Source organism: Entelurus aequoreus, linkage group LG05 (genome assembly GCF_033978785.1).
Source record: "Entelurus aequoreus isolate RoL-2023_Sb linkage group LG05, RoL_Eaeq_v1.1, whole genome shotgun sequence".
In the NCBI taxonomy this organism is placed as follows: Eukaryota; Metazoa; Chordata; class Actinopteri; order Syngnathiformes; family Syngnathidae; genus Entelurus; species Entelurus aequoreus.
The window spans coordinates 20671762-20698590 of NC_084735.1; the positions used below are offsets into that span (position 1 = coordinate 20671762).

General features: G+C 39.9%; 1 protein-coding gene across 1 annotated transcript in view; it reads left to right on the forward strand.

Annotated features, from left to right (window-relative positions):
- Positions 1 to 204: 204 nt before the first annotated feature.
- Positions 205 to 26829, forward strand: part of rnf19b (ring finger protein 19B) — a 67197-nt gene continuing 40572 nt past the window's right edge. Inside the window, exon 1 of the mRNA XM_062047374.1 lies at positions 205 to 367. The gene's annotated coding sequence lies outside the window, so the exon portion shown is untranslated. The remainder of the gene's footprint in view (positions 368 to 26829) is intronic.

The following is a 26829-nucleotide window of genomic DNA, read 5'->3' on the forward strand; positions in this document are numbered from 1 at the left end:
AAGTTTGTACGATCTTCCTACACACACGTAAACAATCGGCGATACAAAACACACCCGAGAAAGCACCAAAGTGAACACATTTGGGGGGAATCACACGAACGCCCGCTTGCTTTGAAGTTGAGTTATCACTTCCGGGGGGCGCGGTCTCACTCGGGTCGGCGCGTTGACGTCACCGAGCGGGGCTTTCCTCCATGACGTATCGAGGTGGAGGAAAGAAAAAAAGACAGGAAGGAGGCGAGAGGCTGGCTCAGCTGCGTAGCTCCAAACCGAAAGATCTTCCCTGAGTGGCCGCTTTGGGGAGCTTGGAGCTCCGCAGGAGACGCGGGGAGAAAGTGGACCTTTTTCCGCAACGCGTCGTGGGAAGCCGGTAGGTGAAGCCTCTTGTGTTGTCTCGCGTGTGCGGTAGAAAAGACCACCAGGAAGATACTTTGACGCCGATAGAGCATTCATACATGTAGAGGAAACATGGAGTCATGTAGAGGAAACATGGAGTCATGTAGAGGAAACATGGAGTCATGTAGAGGAAACATGGAGTCATGTAGAGGAAACATGGAGTCATGTAGAGGAAACACGGAGTCATGTAGAGGAAACACGGAGTCATGTAGAGGAAACATGGAGTCATGTAGAGGAAACACGGAGTCATGTCGAGGAAACATGTAGAGGAAACATGGAGTCATGTAGAGGAAACATGGAGTCATGTAGAGGAAACATGGACTTATATATAGGAAACATGTAGTCATGTAGAGGAAACATGTATTCATGTAGAGGAAACATGGACTTATATAGAGGAAACATGGACTTATATAGAGGAAACATGGACTTATATAGAGGAAACATGGAGTCATGTAGAGGAAACATGGACTTATATATAGGAAACATGTAGTCATGTAGAGGAAACATGTAGTCATGTAGAGGAAACATGGACTTATATAGAGGAAACATGGACTTATATAGAGGAAACATGTAGAGGAAACATGGACTTATATAGAGGAAACATGTAGAGGAAACATGGACTTATATAGAGGAAACATGTAGTCATGTAGAGGAAACATGGAGTCATGTAGAGGAAACATGGACTTATATAGAGGAAACATGTAGAGGAAACATGGAGTCATGTAGAGGAAACATGTAGTCATGTAGAGGAAACATGGACTTATATAGAGGAAACATGTAGTCATGTAGAGGAAACGTGGACTTATATAGAGGAAACATGTAGAGGAAACATGGAGTCATGTAGAGGAAACACGGATTTGTATAGAGGAAACATGTAGAGGAAACATGGAGTCATGTAGAGGAAACATGGACTTATATAGAGGAAACATGTAGTCATGTAGAGGAAACATGGACTAATATAGAGTAAACATGTAGTCATGTAGAGGAAACATGGACTTATATAGAGGAAACATGTAGAGGAAACATGGAGTCATGTAGAGGAAACATGGACTTATATAGAGGAAACATGTAGTCATGTAGAGGAAACATGGACTTATATAGAGGAAACATGTGGTCATGTATAGGAAACATGGACTTACATAGAGGAAACGTGGTCATGTATAGGAAACATGGACTTATATAGAGGAAACATGTAGAGGAAACATGTAGTCATGTAGAAGAAACGTGGACTTATGTAGAGGAAACACGGAGTCATGTAGAGGAAACATGGAGTCATGTTGAGGAAACATGGACTTATATAGAGGAAACATGGACTTATATAGAGGAAACATGTAGAGGAAACATGGACTTATATAGAAGAAACATGTAGAGGAAACATGGACTTATATAGAGGAAACATGGACTTATATAGAGGAAACATGGAGAGGAAACATGGACTTATATAGAGGAAACATGTAGTCATGTAGAGGAAACATGGAGTCATGTAGAGGAAACATGGACTTGTATAGAGGAAACATGTAGTCATGTAGAGGAAACATGGACTTATATAGAGGAAACATGTAGTCATGTAGAAGAAACATGGACTTATATAGAGGAAACATGGACTTGTATAGAGGAAACATGTAGTCATGTAGAGGAAACATGGACTTATATAGAGGAAACATGTAGTCATGTAGAAGAAAAGTGGACTTATGTAGAGGAAACACAGAGTCATGTAGAGGAAACACAGAGTCATGTAGAGGAAACATTGAGTCATGTAGAGGAAACATGGAATTTATATAGAGGAAACATGGAGTCATGTAGAGGAAACGTGGAGTCATGTAGAGGAAACGTGGAGTCATTTAGAGGAAACATGTAGTCATGTAGAGGAAACATAGACTTATATAGAGGAAACATGGACTTATATAGAGGAAACATGTAGAGGAAACATGGACTTATATAGAGGAAACATGTAGAGGAAACATGGACTTATATAGAGGAAACATGTAGAGGAAACATGGAGTCATGTAGAGGAAACATGGACTTATATATAGGAAACATGTAGTCATGTAGAGGAAACATGTAGTCATGTAGAGGAAACATGGACTTATATAGAGGAAACATGGACTTATATAGAGGAAACATGTAGAGGAAACATGGACTTATATAGAGGAAACATGTAGAGGAAACATGGACTTATATAGAGGAAACATGTAGAGGAAACATGGACTTATATAGAGGAAACATGTAGAGGAAACATGGAGTCATGTAGAGGAAACATGGAGTCATGTAGAGGAAACATGGACTTATATAGAGGAAACATGGACTTGTATAGAGGAAACATGTAGTCATGTAGAGGAAACATGGACTTATATAGAGGAAACATGTAGTCATGTAGAAGAAAAGTGGACTTATGTAGAGGAAACACAGAGTCATGTAGAGGAAACACAGAGTCATGTAGAGGAAACATTGAGTCATGTAGAGGAAACATGGAATTTATATAGAGGAAACATGGAGTCATGTAGAGGAAACGTGGAGTCATGTAGAGGAAACGTGGAGTCATTTAGAGGAAACATGTAGTCATGTAGAGGAAACATAGACTTATATAGAGGAAACATGGACTTATATAGAGGAAACATGTAGAGGAAACATGGACTTATATAGAGGAAACATGTAGAGGAAACATGGACTTATATAGAGGAAACATGTAGAGGAAACATGGAGTCATGTAGAGGAAACATGGACTTATATATAGGAAACATGTAGTCATGTAGAGGAAACATGTAGTCATGTAGAGGAAACATGGACTTATATAGAGGAAACATGGACTTATATAGAGGAAACATGTAGAGGAAACATGGACTTATATAGAGGAAACATGTAGAGGAAACATGGACTTATATAGAGGAAACATGTAGAGGAAACATGGACTTATATAGAGGAAACATGTAGAGGAAACATGGAGTCATGTAGAGGAAACATGGAGTCATGTAGAGGAAACATGGACTTATATAGAGGAAACATGTAGAGGAAACATGGAGTCATGTAGAGGAAACATGTAGTCATGTAGAGGAAACATGGACTTATATAGAGGAAACATGTAGAGGAAACATGGACTTATATAGAGGAAACATGTAGTCATGTAGAGGAAACATGTAGTCATGTAGAGGAAACATGGACTTATATAGAGGAAACATGTAGAGGAAACATGGACTTATATAGAGGAAACATGTAGTCATGTAGAGGAAACATGGAGTCATGTAGAGGAAACATGGACTTATATAGAGGAAACATGTAGAGGAAACATGGAGTCATGTAGAGGAAACATGGACTTATATAGAGGAAACATGGAGTCATGTAGAGGAAACATGGACTTGTTTAGAGGAAACATGTAGTCATGTAGAGGAAACGTGGACTTATATAGAGGAAACATGTAGAGGAAACATGGAGTCATGTAGAGGAAACATGGACTTATATAGAGGAAACATGTAGTCATGTAGAGGAAACATGGACTTATATTGAGGAAACATGGAGTCATGTAGAGGAAACGTGGACTTATATAGAGGAAACATGTAGAGGAAACATGGAGTCATGTAGAGGAAACATGGACTTATATAGAGGAAACATGTAGTCATGTAGAGGAAACATGGACTTATATTGAGGAAACATGGAGTCATGTAGAGGAAACGTGGAGTTATGTAGAGGAAACATGGAGTCATGTGTCAGAAACATGTGCTAGCATGTATGAAACATGAGGACGTGTCGTCACAATGTGGTGTCCTGTGTGGACAGTAAAGCCAACATTACTTGCACATTCCAGTGAAGACACACCTTCAATCATTCCACATATTGTTGTTGTTCTACAGTGTGACAATGTGTCTTCTCAAGGGAAATATGTCCTCCAAAAAGAGACATGTCGTGTAATGGTGACAGGAGTCAATATTTGGAGGGACAATGTGTCCTCGTTTTAGGGCCAACATGTTCCCGGAGACCCCACCTCGGAAGGTGTGCAGTCCACGCCATTGGCCGCCCGTGTCACGTCCAAATCGGCCACAGAGGTCCGACGTGTCCCCCCCCCCCCCCTTTTTTTTTTCCCCGGCCTCCCCCGTCCCGCCACTCCCCAAAAATACCCTGCGAGGGCTCCACTCCCTGCGTGTTTTTCCAGGGAAGGAGACACAATACATCATTCAGAGATGAAATCAGCAGCTCCGAGCTCGCCTTCTGCTGGAGGACAGATGTTGTGCACAATGTACGGCAAATTGGATCAAGCTTTTACATTTTATGTTGAGGGTTTTTAATGGGGCGGACCACTTTTTAGAAAGCGTAACGTTGGGGTCCAAAAGATTTGCATTTTTTAATGAGAAGATATCATGAAATTGATGTTTAGATGAGCAAAGTCCCAGATTTGTGCAATGATCCAGGAATATTTTGAACATGCTAAGACAAGATAGTCTGGTATTTTATTTGCACATATTCCACGCTCATGAACACATTATGACGGGACTGTGTGTTAAAGGAGAACTTAACTTGTATTTTTGGGGCGGTGGGGGATTTTGGCTATTATTTGCAATCCTTATGTAAAACAAGAACACATATGCCTTTTTATTGCATTCTAAATGGTAAATAAACATTAGTAAAAGTCAGCTATCAATGAGGCCAATGTGAGGTGCTCTATTCTGCATGCTAAGACAAGATAGTCTTGGTATTTTATTTGCACATATTCCACGCTCATGAACACATTATCACGGGACTGTGTTAAAGGATAACTTTTTTGGGGGGGCGGGGGGGGGGGGTGTTGGCTATTATTTGCAATCCTTACATAAGACAAGAACACATATGCCTTTTTATTGCATTCTAAATGGTAAATAAACATTAGTAAAAGTCAGCTATCAATGAGGCCAATGTGAGGTGCTCTATTCTGCATATAAGGCACTCTAAAAAACCTCCTTTAACGTTCTATAACACACTGTAAGTAGATATATATTGACATATTTTGTACATTTTGAGCAGATGGCAGAATAACGTTGGGGTCCAAAAATGTGCATATTTTTAAGGAGAAGATATCATTAAATTGATGTTTAGATGAGCAAAGTCCCAGATTTTTGCGATGATCCAAGAATATTTTGAACATGCTAAGATAAGATAGTCTTGGTATTTTATTTGCACATATTCCACGCTCATGAACACATTATGACGGGACTGTGTGTTAAAGGAGAACTTTTTTGGGGGGGTGTTGGTTATTAATTGCAATCCTTGTTTAAGACAAGAACACATATGCCCTTTTATTGCATTCTAAATTGTAAATAAACATTAGTAAAAGTCAGCTATCAATGAGGCCAATGTGAGGTGCTCTATTCTGCATATAAAGCACTCCAAAAAAAACATCCAAAAACCTCCTTTAACGTTCTATAACACACTGTAAGTAGATATATATTGACATATTTTGTACATTTTGAGCAGATGGCAGAATAACGTTGGGGTCCAAAAATTTGCATATTTTTAATGAGAAGATATCATGAAATTGATGTTTAGATGAGCAAAGTCCCAGATTTTTGCGATGATCCAAGAATATTTTGAACATGCTAAGATAAGATAGTCTTGGTATTTTATTTGCACATATTCCACGCTCATGAACACATTATGACGGGACTGTGTGTTACAGGAGAACTTTTTTGGGGGGGTGTTGGTTATTAATTGCAATCCTTGTTTAAGACAAGATCACATATGCCCTTTTCTTGCATTCTAAATTGTAAATAAACATTAGTAAAAGTCAGCTATCAATGAGGCCAATGTGAGGTGCTCTATTCTGCATATAAAGCACTCCAAAAAAACATCCAAAAACCTCCTTTAACGTTCTATAACACACTGTAAGTAGATATATATTGACATATTTTGTACATTTTGAGCAGATGGCAGAATAACGTTGGGGTCCAAAAATTTGCATATTTTTAATGAGAAGATATCATGAAATTGATGTTTAGATGAGCAAAGTCCCAGATTTTTGCGATGATCCAGGAATATTTTGAACATACTAAGATAAGATAGTCTTGGTGTTTTACTCGTTGAAATATTTTTTATTTGCACATATCCCACGCTCATGAACACATTATGACGGGACGGTGTGTTAAAGGAGAACTGAACTTTATTTTGGGGGGTTGGGGTGGATTTTGGCCATTATTTGCAATCCTTACGTAAGACAAGAACACATATGCCTTTTTATTGCATTCTAAATGGTAAATAAACATTAGTAAAAGTCAGCTATCAATGAGGCCAATGTGAGGTGCTCTATTCTGCATGTAAAGCACTCTAAAAAACACTCCAAAACCTCCTTTAACATTCTATAGCACACTGTAAGTGGGTATATATTGACATATTTTGTTCATTTTGTGCATACGGCAGGGTATGCTACTACTAATCATGGCAGAATAACGTTGGGGTCCAAAGATTTGCATTTTTCATGCGAAGATAGATGGCATACTTCATGAGAGACATCAAAGACTACTTTCGGACAAATGATGATCCAGAACCTGACATTTTTGAGCCTGAATATAAGGAGGATGAGCTACAAGTTTGAGAAGCTGTGTGCTAAACAGATGAAGCTTCATTTTTGTTTTGTAACAGTCAATAAAAGTAATCTATTTATCAATAATATTAATATCAATGATAGTTGTTTAATATTTTTAATGCAAAAATGTATACTTAAAAACAACTTAAAATATGAGCAACATTTTGTATGCAAATTTTTTTTTTTGAGCAGCCTTAATAGTTCATGAGTCATCAGACCACTCGAGAGAATCTTTTTCAAAAAAGCAAACTAGCGACAAATAATGACGTGGCCGGCCCGATACTGTATCGATATCGGGTTTGGATACCAGCGTAAATTATGAATCAGAAATGTCCGGTTCAACCTGCAGAAATGTTCAATACCATCCAAAATGTCTGTGCTTTATTGCCAAAACTGCATTCCTGACGTAAAAGTGAATATATGGATCGTTTTTAAATGCAGAATTGATGCGGCTCATTGAGGATTGGTATTATTGATACTCAAAAAAAGCTTGTGTTGATATTTTTGACAACCCCCCACTATGGACATACTTTAGTTAGCTGCACCACTTTGGCCAAATTGTAGACCAAATATAAATAGGCAACAATAATGATATTGTAACAAACAATATAGCTCTGGTATGGAAATAGTATCGGTGTCTTTTTTTTGGATAGATTTTTACAAATCAAACTGTGGAGAAAGTGGGTAAAAATGTCACTTTTGCGGTTCCTCGCACAAAACTGTGGTACATTCAAGGACCACCAAACGGTGTGTTATCTTTGATGCTTTATCAATGAAACAAAGGCAAAAAGATGTAAACAAGTACTCTAACATGAAAGCCCCTTGACAAACAAATAACTAAGTACTTCAGGTAGGGATGTCCGATAATGGCTTTTTTGCCGATATTCCGATATTGTCCAACTCTTAAGTACCGATACCGATATCAACCAATACCGATATATACAGTCGTGGAATTAACACATTATTATGCCTAATTTGGACAACCAGGTATGGTGAAGATAAGGTCCTTTTTAAAAAAATTAACAAAATAAAATATAATGAATAAAATAAAGACATTTTCTTGAATAAAAAAGAAAGTAAAACAATATAAAAACAGTTACATAGAAACTAGTAATTAATGAAAATGAGTAAAATTAACTGTTAAAGGTTAGTACTATTAGTGGACCAGCAGCACGCACAATCATGTGTGCTTACGGACTGTATCCCTTGCAGACTGTATTGATATATAATGTAGGAACCAGAATATTAATAACAGAAAGAAACAACCCTTTTGTGTGAATGAGTGTGAATGGGGGAGGGAGGTTTTTTGGGTTGGTGCACTAATTGTAAGTGTATTTTGTGTTTTTTATGTTGATTTAATTAAAAAAAACCAAAAAAAAAAACGTTACCGATAATAAAAAAAGGTACCGATAATTTCCGATATTACATTTTAACGCATTTATCGGCCGATAATATCGGCAGGCTGATGTTATCGGACATCTCTAACTTGAGGTCATGGCCAATTATGCAAATGTATCAATAACATGTGGTCGTGTAAATAAGATAAATAAAGATAAGGCTGTTCTGGAGGATTAGTACCCTTAAATCAGGGGTGTCCAACCTTTTTCCACTGAGGGCCGCAGACTGAAAAATCAAAGCATGCGGGGGCCATTTTGATATTTTTCCTTTTTTAAAAGCAATACAATAGTTGTTGTTTTTTTACCTTTATGGGTTTCCTCAAGTTTGGTCCCCGGTCCCTGGAAGGGTCTCAGTCATAAAAATGTTAGAAATAAGTCATAAATTATAATTTTTTCATTTAACGCTTGAATCTCGAGATCAACTCCAGGTCTGTCTGTCGTTATATTTTTAAATGTTGTTTTTATGTTTATGCCCTTTATGTCAAGAAAAATAATGAGTGTTGAAAATAAGCCAAATTTATATTTATATATTTTTTTTAACTTTTAACGCTTAAAGGCCTACTGAAAGCCACTACTACCGACCACACAGTCTGATAGTTTATATATCAATGATGGAATCTTAACATTGCAACACATGCCAATACGGCCAGGTTAACTTATAAAGTGCAATTTTAAATTTCCCGCTAAACTTCCGGTTGAAAACGTCTATATATGATGACGTATGCGCGTGACGTCAATGGTTGATACGGAAGTATTCGGACCCATTGAATCCAATACAAAAAAGCTCTGTTTTCATTTCATAATTCCACAGTATTCTGGACATCTGTGCTGGTGAATCTTTTGCAATTTGTTTAATGAACAATGGAGACTGCAAAGAAGAAAGTTGTAGGTGGGATCGGTGTATTAGCGGCGGACTACAGCAACACAACCAGGAAGACAGAGATGGATAGCAGACGCGCTAGCCGCCGAATTCACCTTAACTTCCTCCGCCTCGCCGACCATATCTGTGATCGGGTGAAGTCCTTCGTCGCACCGTCGATCGCTGGAACGCAGGTGAGCACGGGTGTTGATGAGCAGTTGAGGGCTGGCTGGCGTAGGTGGAGCGCTAATGTTTTATCATAGCTCTGTGAAGTCCGGTTGCTAATTTGCTAAGTTAGCTTGCCAGGCTGAGAATTATTAACCGTGTAGTTACATGTCCATGGTTTAGTAGTATTGTTGCTCTTCTGTCTATCCTTCCAGTCAGGGGTTTATTTCTTTAGTTTCTATCTGCATTTGAGCCCGATGCTATCACGTTAGCTCAGTAGCTAAAGAGCTTCGCCGATGTATTGTCGTGGAGATAAAAGTCACTGTGAATGTCCATTTCGCGTTCTCGACTCTCATTTTCAAGAGGATATAGTATATGAGGTGGTTTAAAATACAAATCCGTGATCCACAATAGAAAAAGGAGAGAGTGTGGAATCCAATGAGCCAGCTTGTACCTAAGTTACGGTCAGAGCGAAAAAAGATATGTTTGCACTGCATTCTAGTCCGTCACTCTAACGTTCCTCATCCACGAATCTTTCATCCTCGCTCAAATTAATGGGGTAATCGTCGCTTTCTCGGTCCGAATCGCTCTAGCTGCGTTGAAAACAATAGGAAAATATGAGGAAGCGAACAACCGACTACGTCACGTTACTTCCGGTAGGGGCAAGGCTTTTTTTTTTATCAGAGACCAAAAGTTGCGAACTTTATCGTCGTCGTTCTATACTAAATCCTTTCAGCAAAAATATGGCAATATCGCGAAATGATGAATTATGACACATAGAATGGATCTGCTATCCCCGTTTAAATAAAAACATTTCATTTCAGTAGGCCTTTAAGTCTGTAGATTTTATAATTTTTTCATACTTTTTTGTTTGTTTGATGCCCTTTTTGTGAAAGAAAACTTTGTTTTGCACATAATATGCAATATTTGCCCCCCCAAATATTTCAAAGTGGAATGGCTCTCGCTTTGTGTTATTAGTGTCAACATTGCAACTTTTTCTTGTTACATGTCACTGTTTACTCTTTTATTACACTTTTTTATGTTTGAAATTTTTATTATAGTATTTTTTAGAATGGGCCGGTGGGCCGTTAACAAATTAGCTAGGGGCCACAAATGGCCCTCGGGCCGCACTTTGGACACGCCCTGCCTTAAATGAATCTTGTTTTGCTCTTTTTTGGGGGGGGGAGGATTGTGCTGCCTTGGCGGAGTTCCACGCTCATTAGTTGTCCTAACAAGTTCCTTTCTCCGAAAAAATTCAAGCATGACCTCACCCCGAGGGGTTTCGGGTTCCGCCATGACGACGCGGCTCGGCTTACGGACGACAGCGGAGAATTACACGCTGGGTTGTCGGACGTTGCGTGTCTGCGTTCCGCTCTTTGTGCGCCTGTTTCCTGCCTGTAACGGGATGCCTTCCAGGTCACTTGGGGGGGGGCCTTGAGGTTTGGCTTCTAGCGAGGAGTGGAGAGCGCCTGCAGGGCCGACATGAAACATTCAACACGCGCACAAGCTCTCTTGATCGGACGACAACGCAGCCTGGATCCTCAGCATTTGATCCATTTTTTTGTGCTTAGATGTTACCAAAAAACTACTGGGAACTTCCAGAGAAAAAAAATTGCTGTTTAATTTGCCCGACGTCTCGTTATGCATGCTAGCTATTTGCCAAATCATCTTTTCACCGTGCGTTTTTATTTTTTAAATTTTTTTTTATAGATAATTGCCAGCTTCATGCTGCTGCCTGAGGCCTCCTTATTGGGGAAAGCACGCTACCAAAACAACAAAAGTTTTGGGATGTTAAGCGAAAATACCAAACTGAGTTTTTGTAAATGTTAGCGCTTTTTTTGGGCTGAAAATTGTATCACGATGCAAATGTTTTATTTTGGTCGTTGTCGATGATTTAAAAAAAAATTTTTTTTTATGAACTGTTGAAAATAAGTAGAGATGTCGATAAATGCTTTAAAATGTAATATCGGAAATTATCGATATCGGTTTCAAAAAGTAAAAATTATGACTTTTTAAAACGCCGCTGTACGGAGGGGTACACGGACTTAGGGAGAAGTACAGACAAGTTGCGTCTCCCAGTCATACTTGCCAACCTTCCCGATTTTCCCGGGAGACTCCCGAATTTCAGTGCCCCCCCCCCCCCCCGAAAATCTCCCGGGGCAACAATTCTCGAATTACACCCGAGTTCTACCCAGACAACAATATTGGGGTGCGTGCCTTAAAGGCACTGCCTTTATGTGCCGGCCCAATCACATAATATCTACGCCTTTTCACACACACAAGTCAATGCAATGCATACTTGGTTGGACCTTTGTATGTACAAAGTCACTCGGTAACAGTTGAGTGCGTGTGTGTGTGCGTGTGTTTGTGACTGTGTGTGTGTGTTTGTGACTGTGTGTGTGTGGTTAAGTGTGTCTTGGGTTAGCTCCATTAGCTCACCCACATACACAAGCCAGAATATGAAGGCTTTGCTTGCACATCCCCAGCATTTTGTGTGGGTGCTGGTTCTTGTAGCTGACAGTAAGCAGTATCCATCCATCCACTCCACAACAATAACGTCTCCTCCTCGCTTTTAAGTTATCTGTTCGTTCAGGAGTGTTCAATATTGTTTTGATATTGCACTAATTTGTCACAAACAAAAGGCTAAGATGTGGATGTTTTGTTTCGATCAGGGGTCTTTAATGTTTTTTCCAGGCCAAGGACTCCAAACTGATGGAGAATAGGAGTGGGGACTCCCTACTTGTATTAAATTATGATTTTATTTGACATTAAACTGGTCCTAAAGATAAATGGTCTGTATTTATATAGCGCTTTACTACACCTGGAATGACACTCAAAACTCTGGGTATGTGTATTTAAAGACATTTACATTTGTGGAAAATCCCAATATATTGACCGCCATTGGATTGCTTTGAGCATCTTTAGGCATGTGTTTGTATGTGTGTGTGTGTGTGTGTATGTATGTATGTGTGTGTGTGTGTGTGTGTGTGTGTTTATACGTATGCACAGTCGTGGTCAAAAGTTTACATACACTTGTAAAGAACATAATGTCATGGCTGTCTTGAGTTTCCAATAATTTCTACAACTAGAGATGTCCGATAATGGCTTTTTTGCCGATATCCGATATTGTCCAACTCTTAATTACCGATTCCGATATCAACCGATACCGATATATACAGTCGTGGAATTAACACTATTATTATGCCTAATTTTGTTGTGATGCCCCGCTGGATGCATTAAACAATGTAACAAGGTTTTCCAACATAAATCAACTCAAGTTATGGAAAAAAAATGCCAACATGGCACTGCCATATTTATTATTGAAGTCACAAAGTGCTTTTTTTTTTTTTAACATGCCTCAAAACAGCAGCTTGGAATTTGGGACATGCTCTCCCTGAGAGTGCATGAGGGGGTTGAGGGGGGGCGGGGTTGAGGTGGGGGTGTATATTGTAGTGTCCCGGAAGAGTTAGTGCTGCAAGGGGTTCTGGGTATTTGTTTTGTTATGTTTATGTTGTGTTACGGTGCGGATGTTCTCCCGAAATGTGTTGGTCATTCTCGTTTGGTGTGGGTTCACAGTGTGGCGCATATTTGTAACAGTGTTAAAGTTGTTTATACGGTCACCCTCAGTGTGACCTGTATGGCTGTTGACCAATTATGACTTGCATTCACTTGTGTGTGTGAAAAGCCGTAGATATTATGTGACTGGGCCGGCACGTAAAGGCAGTGCCTTTAAGGTTTATTGGCGCTCTGTATTTCTCCCTACGTCCGTGTACACAGCGGCGTTATAAAAAGTCATACATTTTACTTTTTGAAACCGGTACCGATAATTTCCGATATTAAATTTTAAAGCATTTATATTGGCCGATAATATCGGACTGCCGATATTATCGGACATCTCTATCTATAACTCTTATTTTTTTGTGATAGAGTGATTGGAGCACATACTTGTTGGTCACAAAAAACATTAATGAAGTTTGGTTCTTTTATGAAATTATTATGGGTCTACTGAAAATGTAAGCAAATCTGCTGGGTCAAAAGTATACATACAGCAATGTTAATATTTGCTTACATGTCCCTTGGCAAGTTTCACTGCAATAAGGCGCTTTTGGTAGCCATCCACAAGCTTCTGCTTGAATTTTTGACCACGCCTCTTGACAAAATTGGTGCAGTTCAGCTAAATTTGTTGGTTTTCTGACATGGACTTGTTTCTTCAGCATTGTCCACACAGGACTAAAACCTAAATTCTAGCCTGATTTAGCCATTCCTTTACCACTTTTGACATGTGTTTGGGGTCATTTTCCTGTTGGAACACCCAACTGCGCCCAAGACCCAACCACCGGGCTGATGATTTTAGGTTGTCCGGAAGAATTTAGAGGTAATCCTCCTTTTTCATTGTCCCATTTACTCTCTGTAAAGCACCAGTTTCATTGGCAGTAAAACAGGCCCAGTGCATAATACTACCACCACCATGCTTGACGGTAGGGATGGTGTTCCTGGGATTAAAGGCCTCACCTTTTCCCCTCCAAACATATTGCTGGGTATTGTGGCCAAACAGCTACATTTTTGTTTCATCTGACCACAGAACTTTCCTCCAGAAGGTCTTATCTTTGTCCATGTAAATCAGCAGGAAACTTTAGACAAGCCTTAAGGTGTCGCTTCTGGAGTAAGGGCTTCCTTTTTGCATGGTAGCCTCTCAGTCCATGGCGATGCAAAACACGCTTGACTGTGGACACCGACACCTGTGTTCCAGCAGCTTCCAATTCATTGCAGACCTGCTTTTTGGTGGTTCTCGGTTGACTCTTGATCATCCTGACCAATTTTCTTTCTGCAGCAGGTGGTAGCTTGCGTTTTCTTCCTGATCGTGGCAGTGACAAAACTGTGCCATGCACTTTATACTTGCGAACAATTGTCTGCACAGTGGCTTTTTGGACCTTAAAGGCCTACTGAAATGACATTTTTTTATTTAAACGGGGATAGCAGATCCATTCTATGTGTCATACTTGATCATTTCGCGATATTGCCATATTTTTGCTGAAAGGATTTAGTAGAGAACATCGACGATAAAGTTTGCAACTTTTGGTCGCTGATAGAAAAAAGCCTTGCCTGTACCGGAAGTAGCGTGACGTCACAGGTTGAAGGGCTCCTCACATTTCTTCATTGTTTACACCAGCAGCGAGAGCGATTTGGACCGAGAAAGCGACGATTACCCCATTAATTTGAGGGAGGATGAAAGATTCGTGGATGAGGAACGTGAAAGTGAAGGACTAGCGTGCAGTGCAGAACGTATCTTTTTTCGCTCTGACCGTAACTTAGGTACAAGCTGGTTCATTGGATTCCACACTTTCTCCTTTTTCTATTGTGGATCACGGATTTGTATTTTAAACCACCTCGGATACTATATCCTCTTGAAAATGAGAGTCGAGAACGCGAAATGGACATTCACAGTGACTTTTATCTCCACGACAATACATCGGCGAAACACTTTAGCTACGGAGCTAACGTGATAGCATCGGGCTCAAATGCAGATAGAAACAAAAGAAATAAACCCCTGACTGGAAGGATAGACAGAAAATCAACAATACTATTAAACCATGGACCTGTAAATACACGGTTAATGCTTTCCAGCTTGGCGAAGCTTAACAATGCTGTTGCTAACGACGCCATTGAAGCTAACTTAGCAACCGGACCTCACAGAGCTATGATAAAAACATTAGCGCTCCACCTACGCCAGCCAGCCCTCATCTGCTCATCAACACCCGTGCTCACCTGTGTTCCAGCGATCAACGGAAGGACGAAGGACTTCACCCGATCATCCGTGCGGTCGGCGGTTAGCGTCGGCTAGCGCGTCTGCTATCCAAGTCAAAGTCCTCCTGGTTGTGTTGCTACAGCCAGCCGCTAATACACCGATCCCACCTACAACTTTCTTCTTTGCAGTCTCCATTGTTCATTAAACAAAGTGCAAAAGATTCACCAACACAGATGTCCAGAATACTGTGGAATTTTGAGATGAAAACAGAGCTTTTTGTATTGTATTCAATGGGCTCCGAATACTTCCGCTTCAATTGTTGACGTCACGCGCAAACGTCATCATATCGAAACGTTTTCAGCCGGAAGTTTGCCGGGGAATTTAAAATTGCACTTTATAAGTTAACCCGGCCGTATTGGCATGTGTTGCAATGTTAAGATTTCCTCATTGATTTATAAACTATCAGACTGCGTGGTCGGTAGTAGTGGGTTTCAGTAGGCCTTTAAGAGGCCATGCCATGAAGCTAATTTGATTTGATTGTAACTTTTCTACATCACCAAAATTGATAATGTATGTCGCTGTATGTATACTTTTGACCCAGCAGATTTGGTCACATTTTCAGTAGACCCATAATAAATTCATAAAAGAACCAAATGTTTTTGTGACCAACAAGTATGTGCTCCAATCACTCTATCACAATAAAATAAGAATTGTAGAAATGATTGGAAACTCAAGACAGCCATGACATGATGTTCTTTACAAGTGGATGTCAACGATGACACTGTGAAACACCAGTTGACTGGAAACAAATTGATATTTACCGGTAGTCACTTTTATAGACTTTTTTTTTTTTTTTTTTTACCATTGTTTGTTCTTCTGGGAACACTAACCATCCAGAAATATCTGGCTCATTCCAGTTGTTTTGGTTTGGAGGGAAAAAAGGGATCTGGGAGATTTGCCAGCTGTTGCACGGAAATAGGGTGTGGGAAATAGACGCAGCCAAGTGGGAGGCACGAGGACGGGAATGCAGCCCAAGTGGGTTCCGAAGGAGTCCAGTTGGTAAATTTTGCATCCCGGAGCATGTTAGCATGAAGTCGTTAGCATCTGTGTTTTTGTTAGCATGTTGTCGACAGGAAGTCAGAGCTCCCGTTACGCTGCAGGTGGAAGGGGAATGGTGAATTATTTATTAAAACCCATTTTCTTCATCTCGGTGTGACCCAGTTCTACCTGCTCCTTGAAGACCCTCGCAAAGATCCTCTGGAGCAGGGCTGCATACTAAAGAGGCTAAAAGCAATCAAATGTACTGTAAGTCAATCTGTGCTATTTGAGGAAAACATCTTGGCGTTGTATTCATCTAATACAGAGGTCTCCAACAGGATAGGCTCCAGCAACCCCCCACGACCCCGAAAAGAGACAAGCGGTAGAAAATGGATGGTTGATTAGACTTAAACCTTATTTTTTTTACTAATTTAACCCTTGTGTAATGTTCATATTGTTGTTACTCAGCCAGCGTTTGTGGGTCTGATGGACCCGTTGCATTTTGTGGCTTTTAATGCCTCACAAACACTTTTATGTTAAAATATTGAACAGATGTTTACCTTATCCCAATAAACATCTGTGCAGTATTTTAACATAAAAGGGTTTGAAACCATAAACCACAAACTATAATAACCATGCATCACTATAGCTCTCAGTGTTTCCCATAAACTGCCAAGATACCTGTGGCGGTGGGGGCGTGGCTATGGGCGTGGTCACCATAACATCATCGAGTAATTTGCATAATTTACTACAATGATATGATTTTCTCTAAAAAGGCTCAAAAAATGTATACTTACTAATTAATAATCCATCCATGCATCCATTTTACAATATAATTACAACACTTTATGTACATATTTATATACAGATTTGAACAATAAGTTATTCACTGAAATATATTTATTAATTGTGGTTCTTACAAAAAATATATCTTATAAAATGTAAAAGCTAAAATGTCTCTTAAAGCTCTGCCCCTTTAATTAGTGCATACTAAATCATTTAACTTTAGCCTACTACTACAACCATATTATTTACCAGCAACATAAAGTGAAACAGAGGCAGAGGTGTCCTGCCACAGTCAGTAACAAATAAACAGAAAACAGTAGTGGTCAAATACAAATAAGGCAACAAGAGAAGTATCCTACACTTCTCTTTGTAAAGTAAATCTGAACAGCTTATATGGGCATCTACATCAACTATATGATTTGCCTGAGAAACTGGACAGGACAAAAAAAAAAAAAAAAAAAATTTTTTTTTTTTTTTATTTGTGGCGGACGTAATTCTTTCGTGGCGGGCCGCCACAAATAAATGAATGTGTGGGAAACACTGGCTCTTGTCTCAGAGTAAGTGTCACGACGCTGTGACTTATTTGGAGTTTTTTGGTGTTTTCCTGCGTGTAGTGTCTTGTGCTCCTATTTTGGTGGCTTTTTCCTGTTTTGTTGGTATTTTCCTGTAGCAGTTTCATGTCTTCCTTTGACCGCTATTCCCCGCACCTGCTTTGTTTTAGCAATCAACACGGGCGGTATAGCTCGGTTGGTAGAGTAGCCGTGCCAGCAACTTGAGGGTTCCAGGTTCGATCCCCGCTTCCGCCATCCTAGTCACTGCCGTTGTGTCCTTGGGCAAGACACTTTACCCACCTGCTCCCAGTGCCACCCACACTGGTTTCAATGTAACTTAGATATTGGGTTTCACTATGTAAAAAGCACTTTGAGTCCCTAGAGAAAAGCGCTATATAAATATAATTCACACTTCACAATCAAGACTATTTCAGTTGTGCGGACGCTATCCTCCTTTGTGTGGAAATTGTTGATTGTCATGTCATGTACGGATGTACTTTGTGGACGCCGTCTGCTCCACACGCTGTAAGTCTTTGCTGTCGTCCAGCATTCTGTTTTTTGTTTACTTTGTAGCCAGTTCAGTTTTAGTTTCGTTTGCCATAGCCATCCCTAAGCTTCAATGCCTTTTTTAGGGGCATTCGCCTTTTGTTTATTTTTGGTTTAAGCATTAGATACGACGTTTACAAAGTAATTAGCTACCTGCTGCCACCTACTGATATGGAAGAGTATTACACGGTTACTCTGCCGAGCTCTGGACGGCACCGACACTCAACAACGGCACTTTATTTGCAGATTATATTTACAGGTTTGCATAAGATATTTTTAACCCAAATACCGTATTTTTCGGACTATAAGTCGCAGTTTTTTTCATAGTTTGGCCGGGGGTGCGACTTATACTCAGGAGCGACTTATGTGTGAAATTATTAACACATTAGCGTAAAATATCAAATAGTATTATTTAGCTCATTCACGTAAGAGACTAGACGTATAAGATTTCATGGGATTTAGCGATTAGGAGTGACAGATTGTTTGGTAAACGTAAAGCATGTTCTATATGTTATAGTTACTTGAATGACTCTTACCATAATATGTTACGTTAACATACCAGGCACCTTCTCAGTTGGTTATTTATGCCTCATATAACGTACACTTATTCAGCCTGTTGTTCACTATTCTTTATTTATTTTAAATTGCCTTTCAAATGTCTATTCTTGGTGTTGGGTTTTATCAAATATATTCCCCCCAAAAATGCGACTTATACTCCAGTGCGACTTGTATATGTTTTTTCCTTCTTTATTATGCATTATGCGACTTATACTCCGAAAAATAGGGTAGGTGAAATTACATAATCTCCCACGGCACACCAGACTGTATCTCACGGCACACCAGTGTGCCGCGGCGCAGTGGTTGAAAAACTGTGCTCTATACAACAGGAGCACTCTAGACTTTTTAGGAATTTGCTGCAAAAAATTTTTGAACTGAACCTGGGGCCGGTATGATGTCATTCTCCGGCCTGGATTTGGCCCCGGGGCCGCCAGTTGACTAGTCCTGCCCTAGAGTGACGGCGTTTCGCTTTTTTTTGCGCTAATAACAGGTCATCTTTACTCTGCTGCACCGAAAGTGACCATTTTGGGGGGGGGGAATGGCTTTGTTTGTTTAAAGCCACTTCCAGGCAAACATGGCCAACAAACCTGCGTTTTTATTTTTATTTTGACAGAGCGGTCATGGGAAAATGTTGCGTCCAAACACCGACCAGACAAGCGCTTTTGTTTGGAGGGCGGCCATGCTGCGTTTTATGTGCTCAGCTGATTCCTCGGCAACAACACCCGAGCGGTTCCTCCGCTCTTTCCTGACGGTGGCACCCGGGTAAACACTTCGCAGGGAGAACAAAAGCGAGATTGGCTGCGAGCGCAGCACGACGACGGCAGATGTTTCCTCGCTCTGACGTGATTTTCAGTTTGGGGAGCGGAGGCGAGGGAGTTTGAACCGTGTCGGAAGGAATGTGAGGAAAGGTCACGCCGGGCTTGCTTGTTTTCCTTTTTATGGAAACCATTTGATGAAACCTCACACAGCCTGTTAGATAAGTGCATGTGTGTGTGTGTGTGTTGAATTGAGCAGCCTTGGAGTGGGAGGACAAGTGTGGAACAAGGTGTGTGTGTGACTGAATCTCAGGCCCATCTGCCCCCCACACACACACACACACAAATAAAGACACGCACACGCAGTTGTCACAAAATGTTCCTTATTACCAAGAGTAATTTCAATGCGCGTTGAATCATTTGTGCACATTCGTATTTTGAATCGCCACAGGATGCAATGGAGTTTATTCAAACAAGCGAAAGAAAACACTGTGAAAACAGTCAACGAGGAATTCTACTTGCTTTTGACACGTTTCCATGTAGAAAAGTGTCCAAAGAGCTGCCCACGGGGCGGTTGCTAGCTTCCCCCCCCCCTCATTTTCCCATGTATGGGAAAATGAGTTGGTGTTCCCAACCTTCTTTATTAAAGTGCTGGCACTCGCAACTTGCTCTGGCCCCATGGTGGATTATTTTGCACAATATTACAGTATCGCTCGTAGCTGTCACATTGGCGGGACGCAGCTGGAATGTGTCTACATCAGGGGTGTCAAACGTAAGGCCCGAGGGCCGGATCAGGCCCGCGAACAGGTTTTATCCGGCCCGAGGGATGAGTTAGCTAAGTATAAAAATGAGCCAAAATTTTTGAATGAAAGAAACTGCTGTTCTAAATGTGTCCACTAGATGTCGCAATAGCAATTCTTTGTATCTTTGTAGAAGATGCTACATATGGAAAAAAAAAATAATGATAAATTTTAAAAAACACATGTTAATGCACCAGTCGAGGAAAATGAGCAAACTACATAAATAACATCCTATAATTTGATTTTTATCTTGATGGATTGAAAATTGCCACCAATGAGTTGACAGATGAACATGATCACATAATTTATTTAGAAAATTTAAATAACGACAAATAAAGATAGAATACTATTAACCGCAACATGCAAGTGTAAAAAAAACATTATGATTTGAACATTTTCAGAATGTGCTTGTTCTATTATTAAACAAAGAAAACAATCTAAAGTTTTCTTTATTTTTAATTTACTGTGTCGTGATTTTACCAGTCCGGCCCACTTGGGAGTAGATTTTTCTCCATGTGGCCCTCAATCTAAAATGAGTTTGACACCCCTGGTCTACATGCATTTTACTTCATTTGCAGGATATGGCGATAATACTGAAAGCTCTATCGTCGGCCAGCTTTGTATGATTGATGTGGTATATTGTTTATATTGCGTAACCTTAACACTCCTGCTAACAGACTAGTTGATTTAGGTGCAATGTTTTACTGTTCGATAGCTGAGCTGGACAGTATACAAAAGCTTTTGACAACGATTTTTTGGTGAAAACTGAATCCTACAAAAAGTTTTTTTTAAAAAGCGTACTAATAATACGTCACATAATAGCTAAGATGCAGGCTTGTTGGCTATCGCTCTCAGGGCCTAGGGACAGGACTAGGTGGGTTACATTAGCTAATTCTGTTGCTGTAACTTAGCTCTAGATGCTGATACTGTAGATCATATTAATGCACTGTTATTCATTCATCTGGTTCACCTGCTGTTTGTCACTCCAAAAGAGTGTGTGTGTGTGTGTGTGTGTGTGTGTGTGTGTGTGTGTGTGTGTGTGTGTGTTCTGGCAATGCTGACTTAAAGGGGACATCGCTCTGTTTACACAGTCACCTTTAGGGGACCTCTGACGGTATGGGGACAAAAAAACAGGTCCCCTAAAGCAGTGGTCCCCAACCACCGGTCCGTGGATCGATTGGTACTGGGCTGCACAAGAATTTTAAAAAATATAATACTTTTTTTAAAAAAAATTTAATTTTATTTTTTTAAAATTAAATCAACATAAAAACACAAGATACACTTACAATTAGTGCACCAACCCAAAAAAAACCTCCCTCCCCCAATTACACTCATTCACACAAAAGGGTTGTTTCTTTCTGTTATTAATATTTCTGGTTCCTACATTATATATCAATATTAGGGCTGCAACAACTAATCGATTAAAATCGATTATAAAAATAGTTGGCGATTAATTTAGTCATCGATTCGTTGGATCTATGCTATGCGCATGCGCAGAGGCAATTTTTTAATTATTTTTTTAAAATTATTATTATTATTTTTTTTAATAAACCTTTATTTATAAACTGCAACATGTACAAACAGCTGAGAAACAATAATCAAAATAAGTATGGTGCCAGTATGCTGGGGCCAGGGTTAGAGCAACATGCTGTCATGAAACCACTTGATGTGACTTCGGTGGAATTTCAGCAATGGCAGATTAAAGTTGGCTTCCTGGTATCAAGATGCTCAGTGGCAGATTATGATCAGTGGAACATGCACACACACACGTGGCAGATTATGATCAGTGGAACATGCACACACACACACACACACACACACAGCCTACAAACATTGTCGGTACCAAATCAAATGCTTGATCTCAGCACAATCACCACAGAGTGTTTTCATAAACTGCCACAGATGGCTCCCTGAGTGCGTGTTGGCTCGGGATGGAAGGGTTTCGGAAAAGAACCCGAACGGTCCGGTTGACCTGACACAGTCTGGAGCGCGTGTGTTGATCACATCGTGGGTTTTCACTTTGCGTTTGGTGCGTGTTTGTGTCGTTTCTGGTCGTACTTGTCTGCGTGGTGAGGCACAGTAGGGCCCTATGGTTGCGGGTGGAATCGGCCAATGATAATAGAATCTGCTGTTAAACAAGGTATATCATGGAGATTGACATATACCGTATTTTCCGGACCTTAGGGCGCACCGGATTATAAGGCGCACTGTCGATGAGCGGGTCTATTCAGGTCTATTTTCATACGAAAGGCGCACCTGATTATAAGGCAAATTAAAGGGGTCATATTATTTATTTTTTTTCTAAATGTAAACCACTTCCTTGTGGTCTAGATCAGTGGTCTCCAACCTTTTTGTACTTGCAGACCGGTCAATGCTTGAAAATTTGTCCCACGGACCGGGGAAGGGGGCGAGTAAAAAAAAAAAAATTTTTTTATTTTTTTGTCAGAAAGAAATACAATCATGTGTGCTTACGGACTGTATCCCTGCATACTGTATTGATTTATATTGATATGTAATGTATATATTGTGTTTTTTATGTTGATTTAATCATTTAAAAAAAAAAAGTTTTATTTTTTATTTTTAATTTCTTGTGCGGCCGCGGCCCGGTACCAATCGGTCCACGGACCGGTACCGGGCCGCGGCCCGGTGGTTGGGGACCACTGGTCTACATAACATGTAATGGTGGTTCCTTGGTCAAAAATGTTGCATGGATGATGTTTTACAGACCATCTTCAAGCCGCTTTCTGACAGTCGCATCAGGATGCGCCGTTTTGTGGGCGGTCTTATTTACGTGGCTCACCTTCGGCAGCGTCTTCTCCCCGTCATCTTTGTCGTAGCGGTGTAGCGTGCAAGGACGGGGGTGGAAGAAGTGTCAAAAGATGGAGCTAACTGTTTTAATGACATTCAGACTTTACTTCAATCAATAACGGAGCAGCATCTCCTCATCCGTGGCTCACTAATGCAACAACAACCCGTGAAAAAAACGTCCCACCGGAACTCTCTAACAACCAAAGTTCCTTGGGTGAATAATGTAAACTCACTACACCGGTATGTTTTAGCGCTTTCATGGCGAGTTCACTGACAGTATATAAAATAGAACTTTACACTACTTTATATTAGAAATGGCAACAGCGGAGGATGATTGTCCCGTAACAAGAAGATAGAAAAAAAAGAAGAAGTTTATCCACTACAAAGGCGGTCGCGCGCAATTTTCCAGGACTTATGCAGATCCCAAATACAGATCAGCAGGTGCCAGAAGGTAAGAAAAGTTGCTTTTGCATAATATTGCGAAACAAAAACGCCAGATAATGCCTCACCTTATACACACACCATAATAATACTCGTATGTTGAAGCAGAGTACAATGAAGCGGCGCGGCTTCATAGCTTACCAAAGTCGTACTAAAACATTTTGATAGATTTTTGAGTGCCGTGTGTAATGTTCTATATTTTCAATGAAACATATAAAATGTTGTTGTTGTTTACGTGAGTCATATTGCAGTCTACACGTATCTCTTATGTGTGACTGCCATCTACTGGTCACACTCATCATTTCACCATGTACCAAATAAAATAGCTTCGAGGTCGGTAAGCAAAACCAGATTTATTCCGTATTTTTAGGCGCACCGGGTTATAAGGCGCACTGTCGAGTTTTGAGGAGAAAAAAAAGGATTTTAAGTGCGCCTTATAGCCCGGAAAATACGGTATGTTGATCGTATGTAATCTGGCTCTAAAGATTGTACAGCATTTTTACACTATTTTACATGGTCCAAGCTTTAGGAACCAAGTAAGTTAAGCGACATTTTAGGAGATATTTTGTCAGAACGTTAATTGATTGTGATATAGATGCATCAGAGCCAGAACAAACAGGCTCAGAGACAGCTTCTTTCCCAGGGCTGTCACCATCTTGAACTTTAACTTATAATAATAATTCACCCCTATACAATATCCTACCCTAATACCATACTGTGCAATATTACCCTTCGAGTGCAATACGTCCGACACTGATTGTTATTTATTACTCCGGTACTCTTGTCTTGTTCTGTATATTGTACATTATTTTGTATTTCTATAGTGTTTTGTATATTGTACAGGATTGCTTATTATTCTTATTGGATAGTAGTCTGTTTATTTCAATTGTTAGTTTTTTTCTTTATTGCCTGTTGTGTCATTTATTTTATTTTATTATTTATTTATTTTTACCCCATATTTGTTCCCACTACCGCACCTTAAATTGGAGTCCTTAATCTCGTTATATGCAAATATAACGACAATAAAGTCCATTCTATTCTATTCTATATACAAACCCCGTTTCCATATGAGTTGGGAAATTGTGTTGGATGTAAATATAAACGGAATACAATGGTTTGCAAATCCTTTTCAACCCATATTCAATTGAATGCACTACAAAGACAAGATATTTGATGTTCAAACTCAAAGACTTTTTTTATTTTTGCAAATAATAATTAACTTAGAATTTCATGGCTGCAACACGTGCCAAAGTAGTTGGGAAAGGGCATGTTCACCACTGTGTTACATGGCCTTTCCTTTTAACAACACTCAGTAAACGTTTGGGAACTGAGGAGACACATTTTTGAAGCTTCTCAGGTGGAATTCTTTCCCATTCTTGCTTGATGTACAGCTTAAGTTGTTCAACAGTCCGGGGGTCTCCGTTGTGCTATTTTAGGCTTCATAATGCGCCACACATTTTCAATGGGAGACAGGTCTGGACTACAGGCAGGCCAGTCTAGTACCCGCACTCTTTTACTATGAAGCCACGTTGATGTAACACGTGGCTTGGCATTGTCTTGCTGAAATAAGCAGGGGCGTCCATGGTAACGTTGCTTGGATGGCAACATATGTTGCTCCAAAACCTGTATGTACCTTTCAGCATTAATGGTGCCTTCACAGATGTGTAAGTTACCCATGTCTTGGGCACTAATACACCCCCATATCATCACAGATGCTGGCTTTTCAACTTTGCGCCTATAACAATCCGGATGGTTCTTTTCCTCTTTGGTCCGGAGGACACGACGTCCACAGTTTCCAAAAACAATTTGAAATGTGGACTCGTCAGACCACAGAACACTTTTCCACTTTGTATCAGTCCATCTTAGATGAGCTCAGGCCCAGCGAAGCCAACGGCGTTTCTGGGTGTTGTTGATAAACGGTTTTCGCCTTGCATAGGAGAGTTTTAACTTGCACTTACAGATGTAGCGACCAACTGTAGTTACTGACAGTGGGTTTCTGAAGTGTTCCTGAGCCCATGTGGTGATATCCTTTACACACTGATGTCGCTTGTTGATGCAGTACAGCCTGAGGGATCGAAGGTCACAGGCTTAGCTGCTTACGTGCAGTGATTTCTCCAGATTCTCTAAAGATCATCATATATATATGATATTACGGAGCGTAGATGGTGAAATCCCTAAATTCCTTGCAATAGCTGGTTGAGAAAGGTTTTTCTTAAACTGTTCAACAATTTGCTCACGCATTTGTTGACAAAGTGGTGACCCTCGCCCCATCCTTGTTTGTGAATGACTGAGCATTTCATGGAATCTACTTTTATACCCAATCATGGCACCCACCTGTTCCCAATTTGCCTGTTCACCTGTGGGATGTTCCAAATAAGTGTTTGATGAGCATTCCTCAACTTTATCAGTATTTATTACCACCTTTCCCAACTTCTTTGTCATGTGTTGCTGGCATCAAATTCTAAAGTTAATGATTATTTGCACACAAAAAAAAATGTTTATCAGTTTGAACATCAAATATGTTGTCTTTGTAGCATATTCAACTGAATATGGGTTGAAAATGATTTGCAAATCATTGTATTCCGTTTATATTTACATCTAACACAATTTCCCAACTCATATGGAAACGGGGTTTGTATATATAATATTCTGGGGGTGTTAAAAACCAACAATGTACACCACACTGGTGTATAAATGTGTGTGGCAAGACTTCCTTACAAGAGAGGTTTTTTTTTTTTTTTTTATCACAGTGGGACTTTCCTGGGTAAATAAAGGTAAAAACAAAACGTGTTGCCAGGGTAACTGCTAATGGCCTCATTGTTGTTGTTAGCGGGGGGTGTTTACGACAGATTTCTATCTCTATGTCTGCCGCGATCACTAATCAAATACATTCAATCTGCATACAAACCAAACAAACAAAAAAAAGCCATAAATATTAAGTCGGCATAATTCAAGTCAGCTGTATTCTTTCTAGGGCTGCAACAACTAATCGATTAAATCGACTAACATCGATTATTAAAATAGTTGCCGATTATTTTTTGGGAAAAAATTTTTTAATAAATTTTATTTTTTTATTTTTTTTTTTTAATAAACCTTTATTTATAAACTGCAACATTTACAAACAGCTGAGAAGCAATAATCAAAATAAGTATGGTGCCAGTATGCTGTTTTTTTTTTCAATAAAATACTTGATAGGATAGAAATGTAGTTTGTGTCTTTTATCCGATTATTAATCGATTAATCGAAGTAATAATCGACAGATTAATCGATTATCAAATTAATCGTTAGTTGCAGCCCTAATTGTTTCCAACCTTGGCAGTATTGCCTGCCGCTCAACGATCGGTGGGCCAACGTGTCAGTCAAAAGCTCAGGTCACAGTGTACCCACTTGTGTGACATTTACAGGTCAGCAGGATCCTCACAGCGTGTGTCACACATCCACA